Raw genomic sequence first — 21010 nt, forward strand, 5'->3', positions numbered from 1 at the left:
GAAATTGCTCTTGGAACTTTGAAATGAGTAAAAAGGTCTAGAGCTGTTGTCTTTCCTCCACAACAGTGATGGAACACCCCAGCTAGTTTCAGTGAAGTGCAAGACTTACTCCAATCCACAGACGTGTAACTGAAGGTAGAGTTTAGTTCAAAGGCTGATATACAAGTAACCTACAAGCCCAGCTAGTTCCTCTGGCTCAGTGGGACTACTCATAGGAGGAGGAAAAGCAGGATTGTGTTTTGCAGAGGGAAACATTGCTTTAACTCTTACCGTATTAAACCACAACGCAACCCAGAGGAAGTCTGTTATGCAGGTGTCTACAGTCCCTAGTGAAGATAACCTTCCAAGCAGAGGACTCCAGTGCAATGCAGTGCCCTCAATCACCCGTGTATCTTTAGGGTGTCTGCAGACTACAGGCATAACCGTACGAGAGATGTAGCTGTGGCAACCGGACATGCAGGAATTGCAGGCACAACTCTCCCAAACTTCCTTTGCCTTGCATACCACTGTGAAATTGCTGTGCAGACTCCTGTCCCCTCAGCGAGGAGCTCAGCTGTCCCTCAGGCTCAGTGACTACTGCTGACACCGGCTAGGGTGGTTTGAATTATGCCAGCTCTCAGGGGTGACTCATCCTTCTCGTGCCCACGTCTCCAAGCATGCTCAAAATCAGCATATTTCAGCTTACATATTGTTTATAGACCAAAAAAAGGTTCAGCTGCCATTGCTGTGGATTGTATGGTTAATTTCCAAGTTTAGGAGGCGTGAAAGCCTCCTTGTTGGCTGAACTTGTAATCTGCAAATGATAGGATAGATTTTCTTTTGCCTTCTCATACCTCTGTGCAATTTCTTGTAAATACAGCTGCAGCATAGACACTAGAGCTTGTTTTGCAAGCTATGCAGAAGTGGGCTGGTAACATATCTAACCAGAGCGTAAGCCTTGGGGCTTCTTTTCCAGCCAACTGTCAAAGCTTTGAAACTATCATATGTTTAAGGCACTGAAAGGACTGTGGAACACGAGCCTGATGGAATGTGCGGTATTTATTTATCTCTGGAAGTTTACATGTCCTGCTTGATGAATTAGGGCTACAAAGTGATGAAGTAAAAGATGAAAGAAGCTGCAAAGAAGTAAAAGGCTCTGCAGTTAAAAAAGGTGCTTGAAAGCTTGAGTTCATCAAGCAAAACTTTGGTCTTTCATTGAAAGTACTTTCAGTAACGAACAGTTGATCTTGTACCTGGACGGATTGCACCCTGATGTTGCTTGACAACCATTCTAGAAAAGGACAGTATTTTCCATTTAATGAATAATTTGAGCACTGAAGCTGAAACACGAGTCGATGCCTGACCCTGTGTCATAGACGAACGTCAACAGGAGAGGGGATGAGCCACAGGTACACCCTAACCACAAAATCATCCTTCTCTCTTTTCAGGGGTCAGCTTTAGCTTTGTGCTAAGTGTCCATGTGATCAATTTGCAGCTAGTACTGTATGTAAACAGCCTGTACTGCAAACTACTTAGGAATTAAGAGCAGTTTATTAATTTATATATTCGCTTTGAATTTAGCCAAATGGCAATGAGATGCTTCAAGGCCACTGCAAAAGCTGCTGAAGAATTCATTTAAACAACCAAAGGACAAAGTTTAGAGTTGGACCTGCCATGCAGCTCACCTAAGTCATACAACATTGTTTCTGTAGTCACACCATGCAGAATAATTTCTATAAGTGGAGAAATATCTGAAGTGGGGAAATTTCTTCAAAGAGATGGAAAGCCAACTCACTGTAGGCCTCTTGCTGATGCTTCAACATGCTAAATGTTGTCATCCTGTGCTCCCTCTGTAGTCACTGGGAGGAGATAAGCGTCTCCAGCAAATAATTGAGATCTTGGACGCTCTGATTCATCTTCTACAGGTGTCTTCCTCTCCAGAGACTGCACAGGGAGACTGTGCTCCTATTTGATTTACCCAAGTTAGGTGCGTAATTAAATGAACAAAAGGTTCCAGCAGAATAGCCAGGCGAATTCCTGTGTATTCTTCCCTCTTTGTTTCCTTTTTTGTGCTGGAAACCAAGTTACACACAATTTGTATTTAAAATATACACATTCCCTTCTGCATATGAGAAAGACATATATAGACTGGGCATGATACCCTTTTCTCACAGAAATAATTAGGGATTTTTTTTATTATTATCCTCAACTGCAATAAGATTTTACCACAAAGAATTTGGGAACGGTTTGGGACCACTCAGCTCCTTTCCTCTTTAGCCATAAATCCTATGCTCCTATAACTGGAATTTCCAGTCCTACTGATGGACACAGTTTAGGGGGTGGAAAGAGACAAAAAACTTCTCCTCCTTCTCAGATATGTTTCTTGCTTTTCTGGGTGTTCCCTTGTGGGACAAGGAAGCTCTCTGGTGGATCACTTTCCCAGTGAATGATTGCATGAGGAGGAAAGGAGAAAGCAGAGCAAAGCAGACTGTGGCCTGGTGTGCAGGGGAATTATGGCGGGTAGAAAGGAAATGGCGCAGGAGCGTTTGAATACAGAGTCTAACATCCCCTCATCAATTACTCCTACAATGATAACCGGTCGCTAGGAGTTTTTGAATGGCTGTTGCCGACCTCTCTCGCTTCTCTCTGTGTCTGCTGTTGGTAGTGTGTAAATGGCCATCTATGTATTTAAATCTGATTGCGTAGTTCAGGTACAAAGAGAAGGAAAACAAGGAGCTCTTGATTAAAAGATGGAGACTGCCTTTTTAAACAGAGACTGAGGAAAAGGCCTTGCAGCTCACGATGTCTTCTCATAGGAAGAAAAGGGAGTTGTGACTGTTGCTACTGTTACCACTTGTGACAGGGAGCAGAAAGGTCAATAGATTTTTTCATGTGCCATAATTACTTACATGAGTAGAAGATTTTGACATTAGAGGGCTCCTTGACTTCAGTAAAATAAGCCATAGCAAGACTGAGAATCTGGAATCTGTATGCTAGAGAAGCACAAGCTGTAAATGCAACGCCACTTTTTCAGGTGGAAGTATAATAAATATTAAGCAAATAACCAGGGGAAGCTATGGAATCTCCAGCACGCAAAGGCTTTAAGTCAAGACCAGGTGTACTTCTGAATTATGTACTGTGTTTCTAATGCATGGCAAGTAAAACTATTGTAATGGTCCCCTCTGGCCTTAAAATGTATGAACTGCTTCCTCTGGTGTAGCAACCTAACGCAGCGGGCCGAGGGGAGAAGGAGTTTATTACACAGACCGCTGCTGCTGTTCTTAAAACCACACCCCAAAGGAAAGGTGCTTGAGAGGAAATTGGTGCAGTAGGTTAATGAAAGGCAACAGTGACCAACATGAAGAGGATTCATCTATACTACTCTCTGCATGAGTACCTTTTGTACCAGCAGGGGCAGGAGGACCAGGAGAAGCATCTGGGAAATAGCAACTGAGGGTGAAAACTAGGATTTAGGAACGTTCTATTGGTGATGGTAGTCCAACCCTTTTGCTTGCTATGTCTGTCCCACCTTTCTCAAAGTTGGTACCTTTCTTTTCCAGGAAAAAATATCAAGTGCAAACTCAGCTCTCTGCAGCCACCACAAATTACTGATTTGCATATTGCCCAAACTTTTCCAGATGGCCTCCTCCTATTCAAAAACTGGTTGAGCCTGCACTGTATAACCTTCCAAGGTAAAGAATCAAATCTGAAATGATTAAGAAAAATGTGAAGGTTTTGATGACCTTTCCTCAAATCATTTCAACTTTCTGGTAAAACCAGACTTCCAAATGTTAATTTTTTTTCCAGAAAATGAGAAATTCCAAGATTGTGGCAACAGGTATAAATACACCAGATAATATTTTCCAGCCATTTCTAGTGATCAACAGCAAATAAAAGCAGAAATAGTGTCCATAGAGGGAACTAGGTTTGGTAGGTTGTTTTTTTTTAAGGATTGGCTTTTTATTCATGATAAATCATGATTGAATTTTAACAGGATTCTTAGAAAAACTGGTTACGCCCCTAATCCATGGGTTTGGTGTAAACTGAAAGAGCTACATTCACCGACGGGAATGACACCCTGCTTTTCGCTTTCTTAGCAATTTCCATACCAAACTACCTGCTGTGTCACTGTCTTTCTCAGCAGTTTCCTAAATCCAGTTGTACCAGTAGAGTGAGGTTGATTTATTACCCTTCTTTTAGCTTTTTTGACAACAGTTAAGAAAAAGACTATTAGGTTATTTTTGAAGATCATGTGTTTTACAGAGAGAGAACCAATAACATTCATAATATACGAAGTTCTCCTATAAGCGTATTATAGGCAACTAGTCCCATTACCCAAAATATTCAGCATTCCTTTATTTTAATGGGGGGGGGGGTGTTATTATTTATTTCTTATAGATTCTTTACTTTTCTGGTTTTGTCTGCTGTTCCTTTCAAGTCTGAAATATCTGAGCTATCTCTTAGAGGGGAAAAACCCAAGCATTTCTTTTCAAGAAAGATTCTGTTGTGCACCACACAAAAGTTTTCTCGTTTCCCTATTGTTATTACCATTATTAATACCTCTACTACTAATATAAAACATTTTTATAAAAATGAGTAAAACAAAATTCTCTTTCCCAAAGAGGCTTGCCATTAATTAACAAAAAAGGCACAGTTACAGTCAGATCACAGCCCAAAGGTAGGAGGGCAAAAAGAATATATATTTATATTTATATTTATATTTATATTTATATTTATATTTATATTTATATTTATATTTATATTTATATTTATATTTATATAAGTAGTTAGCAGAGTGGCATATCCTTGCACAACATGCAGCATCCTGTGCATTGCCTCCTGGAGCTGTGTGCTTCCAGTTGACCCAAAGTTGGTGCTTTGCTGAAGTAGACCTAGGGGTCACACAACTTTCTGGTTTGGCAGATCTGCGCTTCTCAGGAGCAAAACTGGAATGGCGGACAAAGCGTTCTGCCTCCCTGGAGCTCGGCTTATCACTTTGGATGTGGGGTACAGAAACTGTTTATCAGTTTCCTGAGTGACTGGCTGTTTTCTTAGGTGTGTGCCTGTACTGAGTGCACTGTAAAGCCACACCCCTCCATTTTCACCACTCTCATTCCCTGTCTAATTACATGTGCGCTGTCATAGTCTTGAGAAACCAAGTGGATAACTTGCTAATATCATGACAACCCTCTTTTTTTTTTTTTTTTTTTTTGTTGAGGCGTTAGTTTTATATCTAACAATGACTAAGACATTTTTAGTGTTTAATCTTTGCTTCTTCTGACAACATCCTTTATTCATCACAGCCATAAAGGCATAAACTGCCAGTAATGATTTACTTTTTTCAGAACAAAATGCTAGTGTGAAATCCAGTATTTGAAGACTTATCCTTGTTCTTAGTACTTGCTTTTCTCTTGTTGGCTTTGCTTTCTCACCACTTGCCTTTGTGTATGAAGAAACCCAAATGGTTTAAAAGTATCTTAGAAGCTCAAAGATGGCAATCTGAGGGTCAGTGGCATGTTTTGCTTTGTTTTGGTTTTTTTTTTTAATTTGCTACAAGAGGCAGCTTTCTCTCAAAATCAAAGTTTGGTACATCCCTAGCTGAGGAATGTATGCAGGGGGAAGGTGAGGAGGGGATGATTGTGACTTCAGGTAAATGGCAGACAATTTAATACTGGCTGAAGCTACACAGGTATCTCACCATCTTTTGACAGATGCAAGGTGTTTATACGTTGTCATTATATTCATTAATTTGTGAATATATGTTCAAGTACACTGTCATATTTCATGCATGCATTAGGTATATAAAATGATGAGAAATAGCACCACAATAGCACCACAATAGATCACAAATAACTTGTGCATCTTCCGTAGTGGTGAGGGAGCTCTCCTCAGAGGGGATACCACAAGAGGAAGCTGGTGGGGGCTGTAAAGGTCTAGAGGGTGAAGATCCCCCACTGCATGTGCCAGGGAAGGATCTACTATGGTCACAAGGCCTGCCCTCCTGAGGGAGACCCCTGAGACACCTCCCGAGATGCCACGGGGCTCAACACCAGTCCCTGCAAGTACGTACTGCCACTGGGGGCGTGTAGCAGGCACTGATGAAAAATGGTCACTTTTAGATTTGGATGGCTCAGGTCTGAATCATTTTAGCCAAAAATGTGATGCAAACAATATTAGAATATATATCTGCTGTTTCAAAAGGGTTTTCTAGAGGCAATTTTCCCACATCAACCACCAGAATTGTGAAAAAACAAAAAAAAAAAAAAAGAAAATAGTCAATAGGGAGAATACATATTTCTCTAGATTTTCTAGTATACTTAGAATGACTGTTCAAGTGATTTCAAGTAAGCACGACTTAAAGAATGCAATGTGTCTTTTAGATAACACATACAGGGCAAGTGAGCACCTGGCACCAGTTTTTGCAGTCCCGTTGGCTCCCGCCATGCACAGGGGCAGCCCTGGCGTCACTGCGCACCTTGGGAGCTGCGGCTGGTGTGGCGGCCTGTACCTGGGAAAACTGAGAGGAGACAACAGAGAGAAAGGAGTTTTAAGAAGCATAGCATAAGATGCGTTAATTAAACTGGAGAGCAATAGGAACAGAAACTTTGCAGAGGGGCAATGCCTTTCCTTCATGTCGTGATGACCAAACTAGAAAATTACTCTCTTGAGATTCCAGAAGAAACAAAACCAGGCTGATTTTGTGAGAAGGACCTGGATAAAATGCAGAACTTTACAACACGCCTAAACCTCTGCATTGATTGTATACACAATTAATGGAAATTAAGACAAATGTTTTTGTAACAAGTATTTTAAAAGAGAAGCTTCAATAAATGCCAAAGTGAATATTTGCTCGCACAGAATCTCAGTTGTACATGTAATCCCAGTAATTGCTTCCTTCTAATTAGACTTGTAACAGGTACCCAACCCAGTCTGGATGTTCTTCAGCAACCTGTCTGAGATGTCCGTGGGCCAGATTGCAACAGAAGCTGACACAGGAACGATGGAGCAACACACAGTAAGCCTGCCCGCCATTAAGTGACCAGTGCAAGGGTCGGCCACATCTCCAGTTCACACACAATTCAGAGCTCGGGAACAGATAAATCCCACCTGCCTGACTAAGTGCCCACCCATCAAAGGCATAATGTTAAAAGCACAGTCACTTTGACTTTCTAAATAGTCAGAAACAGCCATCTCTGGAGGCTCACCTTTGAGTTGTCCTGAGCAGGTGACATTCTATTGACTATATATGTATTTGTGATGCTTACATTAGGCAGGTGATATGAATCCAGGCTTTGGAGGGATATAAAGGAAAGCAGGTCCACAAAGCAGGCATGATAAGCTCTGGGAAACAGGCTGTATCATACCAATGGCAGACACACAACTTACTAAATGCTACTCAGCCTCTGGTGAACCACTTTAGGCCCTGTGGGGACTTATTTCTCGGATTTAGGGATGTGAGAAATTGCCACCATCTGTTCTTCAGCAAAGCGTTTGCAAAGCTTGGCAAGGGTGGCTGTTTCAGGTCTTCTGGTAGAGTGTTGAAATGCACCTGTGTCAGAAGAATACATTAAAAGCATGATTCACGTAATTTAGGACTCTGGCTTCATGGATTTGTGTTCAAGCATCCTGTAGAGGCATTTCTTGCTCTCCTTGATTACATAAATTAGGGAAACCCATTTCATCTACAGAAGCAGATTTCCCCTCATGGAACCTGTTCCAATGTTCAGTGAACTCAAAGACATCCATCTCCATGAATTCAATAGTCTCTGGGTCAGTCACTTCCCAGAGATGAAAGACAGAATCCAGAACAACTGGAGAGATAAAACAAGCTGATCTTTACTTCCAGCAGCACACCACGTTCATCTTTAATGGTGCATAATGACTGTTATTTACAGGGAAGGCTAACTCTTGATTAAAAGAGAAGTTTAGTAGTCATTCTTAGAAGGTATGCACTTTATTTTGTTTTGTAAGTTCTCATTGCTCAGTAGGATGCCACCAAATGACCTGGCAAAGGTGACTAATGAAGGACTATTTGCTGCTTCTCATAACAGAGTGCATTCAGTGAAATAATAAGTCCTCATGTTTAAAGCAACAGAAGGAAGAGCTTTTTCACATTGCACATAACTAAATCTGAGGAACTCCTTGCCAGAGGATGTTTTGGTGGTATAAAAGTGTCAAAACAAATTAATGGAAGAAAGGTGCATCAAATGCTATTAGGCATAGCTGTATGGATGCAATTTCCAGCTCATGAAGTTCCTAACCACCAATGACCCTTTTCTGGGAGTTCCTTTCTGAACTTGGCTGTTAGACTAAGCAAGTGCTGTTGGCCACTCTCAAAGGCAAGCTGTTAGGCTAGAAAGAACTTTGGTCTGATGTCTATGGCTGCTGATATGATACATTCTTATGTCATTATCTCCATTTGATATTTTTATTAAGACACCGTCTCACAAATTCAGTATACAAGCACACAATATGTAAAGATCCTTGCCCAGATATAACGCTTTATAGGCTTTATCTGAAACATAAATCAGTTCAGATGCCAATGTTACAGTGCTCGTATAAAACCAGAAAATAACAATGCTATTGCATTAAAGAAGATGATGTGTAATATTTTATGTAAATAAAATGTAAACCAGAAGTATTACATTATGGAAAACACTGAAATACATACTTCAGGCTCAAGCCTGGGCATTGGTTTTTCCCCCAAGAAAATAAATAAAAAATCTGACATCTTAAAATATTTTTTGTGCGTCGTGTGGAAATTTGTGATCATTTCACAAAAGCTAGTTGTTGAAATGGAAAGAACAGGGGTCACTACTTAGGAACTCAGTATTTTCTATCAGTGAGAGTATTGAAATACCATGGTTCTCCATCTTCAAAGGAAAAACAAAATAACCTTAATTTTACTCAGTGATTTCCATGTTTAATTACTAATTTTTAATAAAGCACTGTATTAGAGAGACGGTTTTGACTTTACTTGTTACTGTTGCCAATGGCGGTATTTTAATGACGATTGCTGAACCATATGACTTCCACTTTCTCATTGCCTCAACATTCAGATGCAGGCTACACTACAAAGATCTGCTCCGAAAAAAAGACATGGGTATCCACGCACCAAAATAATTTGGAGGAGCAGGGCAGCACGTGAAGTCGTTATCAATGTAGTGATGACTAAGACAACAAAAACATACAAGCAAACGACTACTTCTTCAGGGGCCCCGTTCATACTTGAAGGCAGCTGGATTCAGAATGTCCTTGTGCTATTAGTCATGCTATTCACACAGCAGTCATTGCCTGAGCAGTCAGATTAGACAAGAAACTGCATGCTTTGCTTGTGGCTCACATACCTGCTCTATACAGTCAGTTGAAAAGAAGCGATCACACTCCCAGTAGTGTCACAACAGCTGGTTTGCTCGTGCTGTGGACGTGTAAATGCACCCTCAGCCTCAGCAAAGGCAGCAGATGAAGACTTTGACTGCTGACCATGCCCTGCAGCAGTGTATACAAACATCTGGTCATTGTTACCTAAAGCCTGTGTTAGGATTTCTGTAATCACCTTCAAGCATGCTCCATTAATTAGAGTACAGGCTCTAAGGGCTAGAAGGAACAGTACCGGTTTCCTTTCTCTCATCCATCCTTCCTTTCTTCCCTGGAAGAAAGGGGCAGTTAAGGAATTAGCTCTCCTCCCACCACCTGTGAAGGCATTGCCAGCGGCATCCACCCAGCAAAACTCCTGCTACCTCTCCTCTAGCTCCACTGCAGTGAGAGCTGGAAGGAGAGCAGGTCTGTCTGCCTCTCACATGACTTTCAGGTGGAAACAGACAGCCAGAGGAAGAGATATTCTCAAATGATGCTAGAAATAGAGGTGGGACAGGGCACCATACCAGATAGCCAAATCTGGTAGTTCGTTGCTAATTAAAACCAGAAATAAGTGAGTGACTATGTGTGTAAATGCTAACATTGACAAGCAGTGTGTTCTGAGATACGTCTGATGCTAGCCAACGGAGATTTGGATGGCAAAAGCTCATTAAAATGCCCAGCGTTTTCAAACCCACGTGTGAAAAACCTTAAGATGCCTCCTCTAAGCTGCTATCCAGAGTTAGGCAAAGCATGCCAGTGCCATTGCAGGTGCCCGGCTCCAATGCCACTCTCAACACACAGCCGTCCTCAGGCCCATCACCTTCACCGGTTCTTGCCTTCAGCACCGTCTCGTCTGCCCATCCTGCTCAGCTGCTTTCAGGGGGAAGGATCCAGGTGCAGAACTTGTGCAGGCTGTCTGAGATAACACAGTTATCCAGACAACCAGGACATTGCCTGAGCCAAGATGGGAATGTGACTTTCAATGGCATTCTCTTGGCAAGAGTGGAAAAAAACGGAAAGTAAAACTAGGATGAGAGCACTATGCTTCGGGGGTTTACTTGCCTTTGGGTACTGAAAGCAGTAAGACTGGATAACAATACAACATTGCTCAGGGTTTTGACTTTATGGATGTTTTAGTACAATATATTTAAATAGAGATGGTGAGGTTGCTTGACATATATTCCTGGCTCATTTGGGGCTGGTCATGGACTTGAAATATATATATAAAAATATATATAGATGAGAATATTTATCTAAAAAATCCAAATTATCCTATCATGAATGTTGAGCTTTTCAAGCTTATACACATATCTTATCCTTGCTGTTTACTTCTCCAGTTCTTAAGTGGTATGTGTCCTTGCATGCCATCCACCTGTGAAGACAGAACTTCTGCAGCATGCATGAAGTAGCACCACCATTGAGAAAACAGATTATTTGGAGGCAAGATGGGAAATTTTAGCTGCAACTGATATCCAAAGGCCAAATACACATACCTTTGTGTCTTACTAACATTATAGAAATGTGAAATGTCAGTATAGATTTTTCTCTTTAGTTGAGAGAACAAACTGCACAATTGAACTAAATACCCCACATTTTAACAACACTGAAAGTCAGTGAAATTGTTCCTAAAGCCCAGAAAAAAATCTCCTTACCGTGTGCAAACGGCTAGCAAGTCAGCTGAGGGAGGCACACTGGAAGGGTGAAGAAGGGCTCCAGACACAGTTTTATAACTTTGTCCTTTATGCCCAGACATGCTTCTGCTCCCCAACTTGCTTATCTAAAGTCAAACCTGTTGAAAGTGATACCTAACTTTGCACCGTCTAAAGCAAATTCACCTTTAAATCATGTAAGGGTAGGGATTCATGCTTTAGATCGCCAAGCCAAGATTTTCTGGTTAGCTTTTACTTTTTCTTTTAGTGGCTGCTGAAGTTAGATTCTTAACATCATCTTCTTTTGAAGTGATGCTGTGATGCAGTTACCCAACTTGGTTTTCTAATTAGCAGGCCTGATTTTAGCAGCATTAATGTGGTGATGCTTCACATGTTTGAAAGTCATGCCACTTAGATGCTTGGATGTGACTTTACAAGCCTGTTACTTCGTAAGAGCTTCTAAAAATGTCACTTGAAGTTGAGCCTCCACTTGTCACAGAATTGGTCCTGGGTAGCTTCAGATTGCTCCTGTGGCTCCTATAGCTTCTTTCTAGTCTTGCTGCTTTGGCTTTTTTCTCTGTTAAATCTAGGATAATAATTGTTCTTTGTCCCAACGCAGAGGTTCTCTTCTTTACCTGTAAGTAGGATAGCTCATGAGATTTCTAACGTATTTTCAGTTAAACAAAATATATGGTAAAAACAATTTTTCCAAATGAATATTAAGGTTTTACTCTTTAGCCACTGAAAAGCCTGATCTAAACAGTAAAATATAGAACACAAATCAAACATTAGGACTGGGTTTTATTTATCCACATTGGTTTAGTCTCCCTACTATTCCCAAAACCTAGATTTAACTTCCCTTGCATGCACTTCCCTCTTTTTTTGGCCTCTGTGGATATAAGCTTTTGGCATTATTTAAATTCCAGAAATGTAACCAGATACCACTAATTAGCCTTCACATAACACTGCTGATTCAAAAAACTGAAATAAATAATTGAAGAGATAATAATGTTAAAATATTTGCAATTTTAAAATAAATAGTAGATTTTTGTGTTGTTTAATAAGCCATAATGGCTGCAAGATGTTTAGAACCAAGCGTGTATAGATAATTTAACTTAGAGATAAGACAAAAGCCTTTGGAAAGTACTACACACTTTCTGAGGGAAGTAGGGGGATGATGTTCCTGAGATGCCGTTCTTTCTCTTCTCTGCTTCTTTGTACACACCACGTACGTACCCATATACGTACATAGATACAGGGGACATAATATCACCTGAATAATTATAGGCTTGGTTTACAGCATCTGTGTAGTGGATATATCATTTGTTCAGAAACTGTGGTATTATACTGATGTATAAAAATAATTTAAATTGCATCCTCAATTCAGAGTACAAAAAGGAAAGCAGGATTACAAGTGGAGAAGCGCAGTTCTGACTGGTTTAAAGTATCAACTTGAGATTGAAAACTCTTTTTTAAAAATGCGTATCCCTTTTCTGCACTCCGAGCTCCTCAGAAGGGAGACCATGTCAGTATGAGCTATTTAGCAACAAACACAACAGGGCCAGATGCCGAGGGCAGCCTCTGGGCAGTCTCCATGAGCTACTGCAACACACAGGTTCAATCATATGAGCTATGATGTGACTTCAGTTTGATTTTGATGCTCAATCTAATACCAAAAACAGCATTGTCCTTTTATAAAACATACATTTCGTGGCTTCTGATGGATGTTTTGACCAACATTACAGTCTCCTTTATTCTGATAATCTTTCATCGTTTATCTAGCTGCCTATATGTATGTCATAGCTACTGCGAAGACCAACTTTCCAATATCTTTTCATGAGGTAAGATGTTTTCTGAAATCACTCCAGAGGAATACTGGTTTTTCTTCACATATTTTCTTTTAACAAATCTGATTTTTACTTTTTCGTACATTATAAGGCGAGAGATTGATTGGTCTCCAGTGCTTCTGAAGTCAAACAAATAACAGTGTCCTCTTTATTCCTGAATCCATATTGTGAATTTGGTTCTTTGTCTCCAACCCTACATCAGACTATAAACTCGCAGTGGATTATGCCCAGAATCTCCAAAATGCTGACACGACATTGGCACAGCACAGGGAAGTACACCAACTTCATCCATGCCCAAAGCTAGTCAAGCAAGTTAGCAGCTGAGATAGATTTATAAATTAACCGGTCTTCAAATAAAATGGTTAAGCCAATGTATTAGATTAACAAGAAGGAAGTTAATTATACATTGCAAATTATGTTTCACCATCGTGAATATTAAAAAAAAAACCCAGTAATATAAACCATTTATTTTGCACTCATATAATCTTTGTTTACTGTCCAAATGAAACAAGTTTTCTTTTTCCTATTCTATAAGAATGTTTTATATTTTCTTTATTTAGTAAACTAAGGGAAACCAGGCCACCTTACAGGCAGCTTTGTTCTTTCCATGCAGCAACCCAGGTACTAGTAACCTGCAGTGAAGCAGCACACAGATCCTGCCGATGACCTGTCTAACCTTCTCGTACTAAGACCATTTCCTCCCTCGGCCCCACAACAGGTACATCTCTCCTCTGGTTTCAGTTCCCTGCTCCAAGGCTGCTTGTCTTCATACCTAAACATGTCCAAAACAGCAGCTCCAAAATCACCGTCACAGGCTGAAGCTAGTGAAGATATGGATTCATAATGATTTTGTTAATCCCACCAGGAATACTAGATGTTCATCTTTCATTAATGTGAACCATAAGACTCTAGTATTATTATTTTCTGTGATGCATGAGTAAAAACTGTGCAAAAGTTACTCAGTGTCACCTTCCTTTTGTTTGCCTTTGACTTTGAAATGCAAGTTAGGCTAAGCTTTGTCCATGATGGATGCATTTAGAATTTCTCTCTGTGCCAGGAGGCCATTGCTTTCACCTTCCTCCAGCACTCCTGCCTCCTGCTCAGAGGTATGATCCTGGGCCTCTGTTACCCTCTGTGGTGAAAGTGAGATAGGAGCAAGGCACAGTCCCTTCCCTATAAATAGATACTCTTTCACCAGCAACAAAAGCAAATTCTAGTCTGAACAAATACCAGAAGTCTTTTATACACAACTGCAGCTACTGCTTTGGAAGCCCATATGCTACAAGGCCAAGGCCAAGCACCCTTGGATCTTGCGGGAAGGAGTGGGAGACACACTGCATCTGGCGTGTTTTTGAAAACCAGAAAGGCATCACTCAACAGTAAAAGGCAGAAGAGGAAATTAAAGTGGTCATCATCCCCACCTTTAAAGGAATAACTTTTGAGACTGGCCACTGCATACGAACCTTGCCACCTGAGCAAAGATCTCTTTGATCTTTACTGCTCCTGGCTTGCTCCTGCTTTTTTGAGCCTATTTGAGTCTATTATCCTGCCTGCAGTTCTTTCTAGACACTGAAGATAGTCTCAGTAAACTCAATGAGAGAAAAAATAATCTGCTTGTCCTCTTTACCTCTAAGAGGTACCGTGGCAGAAAGTAAGGAAGCTTGGGATGGTTCAGTCATAAGTGAACCTAAACACATACCCACAGACACGTTAGCTCTTCACAGGTCTTCCACCTGTGCCCGTATTGACTGACCATTTTCTCTTGAGGCTCTGAGGGAAAGATTAATTGAGCCTTCTGAATTAACTCTTCCTTCAGGAGATAATAACGGATAAGAGAGGATAACTTTGGGGTTTGAGAGAGACGGGGAGGGCTATGCTCTAAGACTCTCTTGACTTCCCACCACAATACTTGAAGACCTCTGAAGAACTTCACTGTTCAGCACCTGATGTGTTTTCTGATATCACCTCCCAGCTGCTGCCACCATGGGGCTGTGCCAGTGATTTTTCTATTTTATACCAGAAGTCTGTGTTTGTGGCTGCAGACCTGCCTTACACAGAAAACTCAAAGGAGCAGCATGGTTTGCGCATGGGTCTTGGAGAGTTCCTGGGCCATGCAGAGCTAGGAAGTTCTCCTATGCTTGTCATAGAAGAGTGGTGGCAAGAGCAATAATACTGACTTTTGACTGGACAACTCCCTTGTTGTCCAGAGGGAGTCATGACAGTAACTCATGCAGGCAACACTAACTTGCACATAAGCCTAGACCCTACTGCAAACCCTAGTCTCAATGAATTTGGCTTCACCAGGAGATAAAACTCACTAGGCTCTTCATTATAAATGAAAGGAAAATTGTACCTCAGATTGGGAGAATAAGAAGGCAGCCAAGAGATGCTAACTGCTTGAAAAAGTAGCAGGTGACTGTTACCCAGGGCACTTATCAATCTCTTGCTGTTAATTCTAAAGGTTTGACAGAGAAGTCAGGCATCAGTCTCAGAGTGAACAATCTCATGATTGCATTGCTCTAATCATTCTCATTTCCACACACTTTTTTTTTTCTTCCTGACCTTCTACTCCTTGCATCATGTTCAATTTTTCTAGTTTTGCTGCAAGGCTGTCTTTCTGATTATGTTCCTAGGCATGCCCCGCACATCTTCAGCAACTCAGAAAATGTTATCATCACGATTATTATTGTCGTTACTCACAATAACAGTAAACTGAAATTAATAGGCTGCAAAAATCAACTGTTCTGAGGAAACTGAAAGATTGCCTTTAACATTCAATTTCATATCCAGAGAGACGCGTTCATAATACGCTGCATAGTGTGGTTAATCAGGCTGATAACAAGAGATACTACCCATCCTAGCAATTCCTTTTGTTACTCTTTTGGACTGCAATGGATGCTTAGCAGTCTGAAATAATCTTGACAGGAGAAGCCTGTACTCCGTAACAGTTTTATCAGCAACAACAGTGATCCTGCTGGTATCTAAGCGAGATTCCCAAAATATCAAAACATAAAGTATATGACAAAACATAGACCTGTATGTCATAAGCATCGCAAAGTGTGTCTGGGTGCCTCACCTGTCAAGTAATTCCCAGGAGCTCCAGCTCCAGAAATGTGAAATAAGATATATCAGAGGCAAGCGCGTTGCCATATGCCACTTGTAAGATATCTTAAAGCGCAGCAGGTGAGACAGAGTCCTGTCCCTGCTTTGCTGAGGTGTTTCAGACAAGTCACTCCATCTTGCTGTGCCTTGGGCTCCTCATATTAAAATCAGGCAAACGGTGCCGACTTCGTCACTGCTCTGATAGACTTAATGGCATTTCCCATTTGCCTTCTTTCACTGCTACAGAAATTCTCTTTTTCAGCCTTCCATGTAGGTCTGAACACAGCATTTAAATCTACATTCCTGGGTGCTTGCCAGAAAACAGATAGTTTCGTAAAGTCTTAGGCTGGTTTCCTCTTTCAGAACAGAGGTCTGTATTAACTTAGGAATGACAGATCCTCCAGGTAATTGCTGGGGAAACATGCTTCCTTTAATCAAGAAGGTAAGGCTAGAGGAGAAAAGTTTAATTATTTACGTTGTTGGGGTTTTTCGCTTCCCACACAGGAGACTTTCACTCAAGGCTAAGTCTGAGACTGCGGTATTAGGAGGTGTGTTCATGGTTACCTCATGTAGATCCAAGCCCAACTTGGGTGTCCTACCCATCCTCTGCCCCTGGCCTGGCACCCTCAGCTCTTCTTCCCTGCCATCATCTGCTCTGGATGTTTTAAAATAATGCAGGGTTTAAGCCATTTAGGAAATCTGAAAATTATATTCAGCCTCTCACACAATTGAGTGTTCTTTTCTGTTGTGGGTAATATAAAATTGTATAAATATGTATACTTACTTAGGAAGGAAAAACTGTGAAAATATTTAACATAAACTTATAGGAAAAAAAAAAACAAACAAACAAAAAATCCACAAAATATCAGAATGAAACTCCCCCTAAAAATACCAGACTGAAGCAAATCAGCAAAGCAAAGCAAAAAAAAAAAATTAAACTGAAAGATAAAAGTTACTAAAAAAGAAAACTTCACAAGATGTGATCAACTTTATGAAACTGAAGAACTAAAGGGAATACATTAAAAGTGATAAATCTTTTAATTTAAAAATTCTGTTAAGACATCCACATTAGCCTGTTCTGTAACAGTCTAATACAATCATGATGACTTTATGAATAAGTCAGTTCTGGGTTTATCATCCCAGACCATAACATGCTTACTTTTAAAGGCACATTTAGTTTCTTTCATGTGTTTTCCCTGTACAATACAACTCTCGAGTTAAGGTTGTGAGCTTTAGCCTACAGAAACATTAATGTTAGCCGCGTATGAAAATACCCACAACATGCATCTGATTGAGATACCCAGTCTGACTCCCCATTTCCCTGAGTCCTTTAGCATTCCCAATTGGTAACCTCATCATTCATCCCAAAGGGAAGGGGCCTTGGGAGCTGGCTTAGCTCTCAAGGATTATGCTCTCCTTGAGCAAAGCTTTTCAACACTGAAGCGAGTGCTGGAGATGGATTTATGTCAGTAGGAATTTCTTATCCACAACTCAGTTATCTCTCCATCTTCAGTGACCGCCTCCTCCTTCACCTGTGACACAAACAAACCAAAGAAATCACGTAGCTTTTCCTTTTGTAGTCATATCACACCGCAGGATGATACTGATTCTTCAACCCATCTGTAGCAAGAACAAGCTTATGGGTAACTCCAGAATGTGTTAGTTTCATTTTCATGCATTTTGCAAATGACAGATAATGTGTTGGTCAGTTCTGTTCAATGAAGAACAATAATATAGACATGTAATTAACGATCACAGAGCAGTGCTGAAATTTTATCAAGTGAAAAATTTTATCATGTTTTGCCATCTAGATGAGATACAAAAGTTGTATTTAGCCATCTAAACATTAAGATAGTTCCTGTTGAAATTAAATGTACAGCGCAGCACTGTATTATCGTTATTACCGCTTTTACATGTATCTTACACCACTAACTTTTCTGCATGTCTCCCTCTCACTGGACATCTTACAGATTCTGAGAAAAAATCAACTTTTGTGTCTATGAGATCTGGCCACTTTATAGACGAGCTACCCTAGCACATTACCTAAATTGTTCTCAGAATATCAAAATATGGACAGTACCAATTTTTTATTAGAATACACAAATATCCCTAGCTTCTCTGTAATTAAGGTATTTATTATTACTTCATTGTGTCATTCTTTGTTATTTCCTAGTCTTTTTTTTCTAAGTCCTGTGAAGCTTTTTTCTTTGCTCCTGGATATTGCGCACCAGGGGAAATATTAAAAAAGAATGTCTCTCCCGTGTCCTTGAGTATGAAAACAATATAGGCAGGAGGCAAAGAGGCCTTTCTGAGTGTGGAGCACTTTATTTTTAAATTCAGAAAGGCACAGAGTGGGCATTCACCCAGTGAGGACAGCAACTGACCCTCTGCTGAGGGACTTGCTTGTTGCTGAGAGGGCAAAAGCCCTCTCTCCAAGCCCCCACGACAGGAACAGGCATAAATCTTTCTGAGGACTGTGCCAGGAGGGGTTGGGCTGATGATGCAGTCTTGGAGGCTTAAAAGCCTATGCCCCATTCGAAAAAACAACGCAAGAACAATGTTTTAAAACTAATGAGACCACTGCAATAGGAAAAGGGTGCTTTCTGAAGCACTCAAACGTGTTAGTTACCTCACGCAAATGGAATTCATTGGGAATTGTACTGGTAGCTGGCTCTGCAATATCAGCAGGTGACTGACTGAATTTTTAGACACCAAAATATGTTTGAAAAATCTTTCCATGAACACAAAAGCGAAATTTTAATTAACTGCATTATATGCCAATTATATTTTGAATTATACAGCTCTGTTTAATGATCCAAGGCCCTTTCTGCTGCTGTTCCATGAAGCACTTACAGGGGTAAGAGAAAAAACACAAAAATCTTCATACAAAATGTAAATGCAAGAAAAGCTCCAAAAGCACAAAATGACTGTTAGGTGGATGCCGCCAATTCTGTCTTATTACCTCCGGTATTCCCAAAGGGTAATGATCAGTGGTTTAAGATTTCTCCTTCAAGGTAGATCAAACTTTTTCCATCGTTTTTGTTTAGACTAAACTTTTTCTTCTTTTTAAATTATTAATGTGCAAATTAAATTTTTGAAAGTCTAAACATTTGTTTTGAAAACCCATTTGAAATTATGTGACAAGTTTTTGCATTGAATGATTGTTCGTATTTACCTTTTCTGATGAGTCCATATGCACCCTTCTTCATAATGGGGTAGAGGACAGAGAGATACAGTGTAACAGCTGAGGCTTTTGTCTTCATTTTTGCTAGGACTATTATTGTTGTTTGAGGTATTTTATCGTCTTTTGTAGATCAAATTATCTTCTGTTATCATAAAAAATTTGACACAACAAAATGGAGATATTTTGGTCTGTAAAAGAACATGCATGTTTACATTTGCAAGAAATAACTTCTTTCTATCCAGTGGTCCAAATGGAAATTCAGAACTGCTAGGAGCACTTTTGAGTGATACACACTTTCAACCTTTCTTGGTTTCTTATCAACGCTCCTATATAGCTTTCACGTGCAATGATTTCTTGATAATCTAAATATAATTTATCAATCTTCTTTCAAGGATACTCCAAAAATAGTCTACTGACCCAAGCCTCTGAATGTCTGTAGAGAAGTTTGAGAACTACTCATTCTGAGGCTGTGTTTGCCCTTATTCTATCTATTTCCCCTACATAGAAGGTATAGATCTAACTCTGAAACGCCAAAATACTGGCTCACTTCAACCACTGACTATTGCATTAGTAATATGGATACTTTATGTGTTACTGCAATGATGATGACATCAGTATGGTATGGAACGTTAAAAAAAATACAAAAATAGCATTACAAATTCTGAAAAATAAGAAAAAAATAAACCCTCCAAACCAAACATTTGAAAAATGTAGAAGGAAAAACGTTTTAAAATTGGCATCTTTTGGAATATTTGACTAAGCAAAAGTTCTGAAATAAGACACTTTGGTGTCATAAAAGAATATGCATCTTTTATATGCGCAACAAATAACTTTTTATTTTCACTTGATCCAAAAAGCAAATTTCAGATTGTTGAAAATTTCCCAGAAAAGGGAAAATCTACATGTGATCCACTTAACGTTGTGTGTCCCGGTTTGCCTCTGTGACTCGCTGCTGGGCATGTTGAGCTCATACCAAAAGCTGAGTGACAGCAGGGACATGCACCACTGGCTTTGGCAGCCCCAGCCAGCTGCAAGGCAGCAAAGCACCCATGCTAAGCGGCGTGCGGGCATGGCATGCTGCGAAGCTGCTTACCCAGCAGCAGCATGGGGTCTCGTCCCGGGAGGTGCTGAGTAACCTCAGAGGTGCTGAGCCTTCTTTTCCCAGATTGAGTTCAGTCCTGGGAGATGCCCATCACTGTGGTGGGCTCGGCAGGCTCAGGAGCACACCAGTCATATTGCACTTTCAGGGATGAAGCGTGCACCCGCCTCCCAGGTTCAGTGGCAGAGCAGAAGTTCACTCTATCTTTTTCTTTCCCATCACGGGGTGATTCAGGTGTCCCAAGGATGCAAGGAGGGACTTACAACTCCTCTGCTGCAGAACCGAGGGACCTATTGCTGAGCAAAGTGGGGAATCCTCTTTCATTTCTCCGTCCCTTGCATATTTGTTCCTTTGCCATCCAAAATGAGGCCAGAAGTGAGCTGTGCAGCACATCCTCCCTCTCCTGTCCTTTTGAGCAGATCTCCAGTTTCGCTGGCACGGAGCATGGGCGCATCTCCCTCTCCACCGTGTCAGCGAGAGCACAACCCATAGGAAAGGAAAGGTATGGCACAAGGAGGCTTTGCAGCTGGTGAAAGCAGAGACTCATTCCTCTGCTTCAGATATCCTTGTGGTCTAATGAATAAAGCACTACTTTTTTCCTCAAATTAATATGTTACCTCTTTAATGACAAGCCATTCTGCTCTGAGTGCTGCACTTCTGTGAACAATGTGGAAGGAACTGACTTCTTCGCGCCTGGAAGTAAACAAATGGACTTATATTTTAGTTCAAGCTAATCATTTCCCAAAGTCCATATTCTTTACAGTAATATTCATTAAGCTCTTCTATTATA

Source organism: Chroicocephalus ridibundus, chromosome 2 (genome assembly GCF_963924245.1).
Source record: "Chroicocephalus ridibundus chromosome 2, bChrRid1.1, whole genome shotgun sequence".
NCBI lineage: Eukaryota > Metazoa > Chordata > Aves > Charadriiformes > Laridae > Chroicocephalus > Chroicocephalus ridibundus.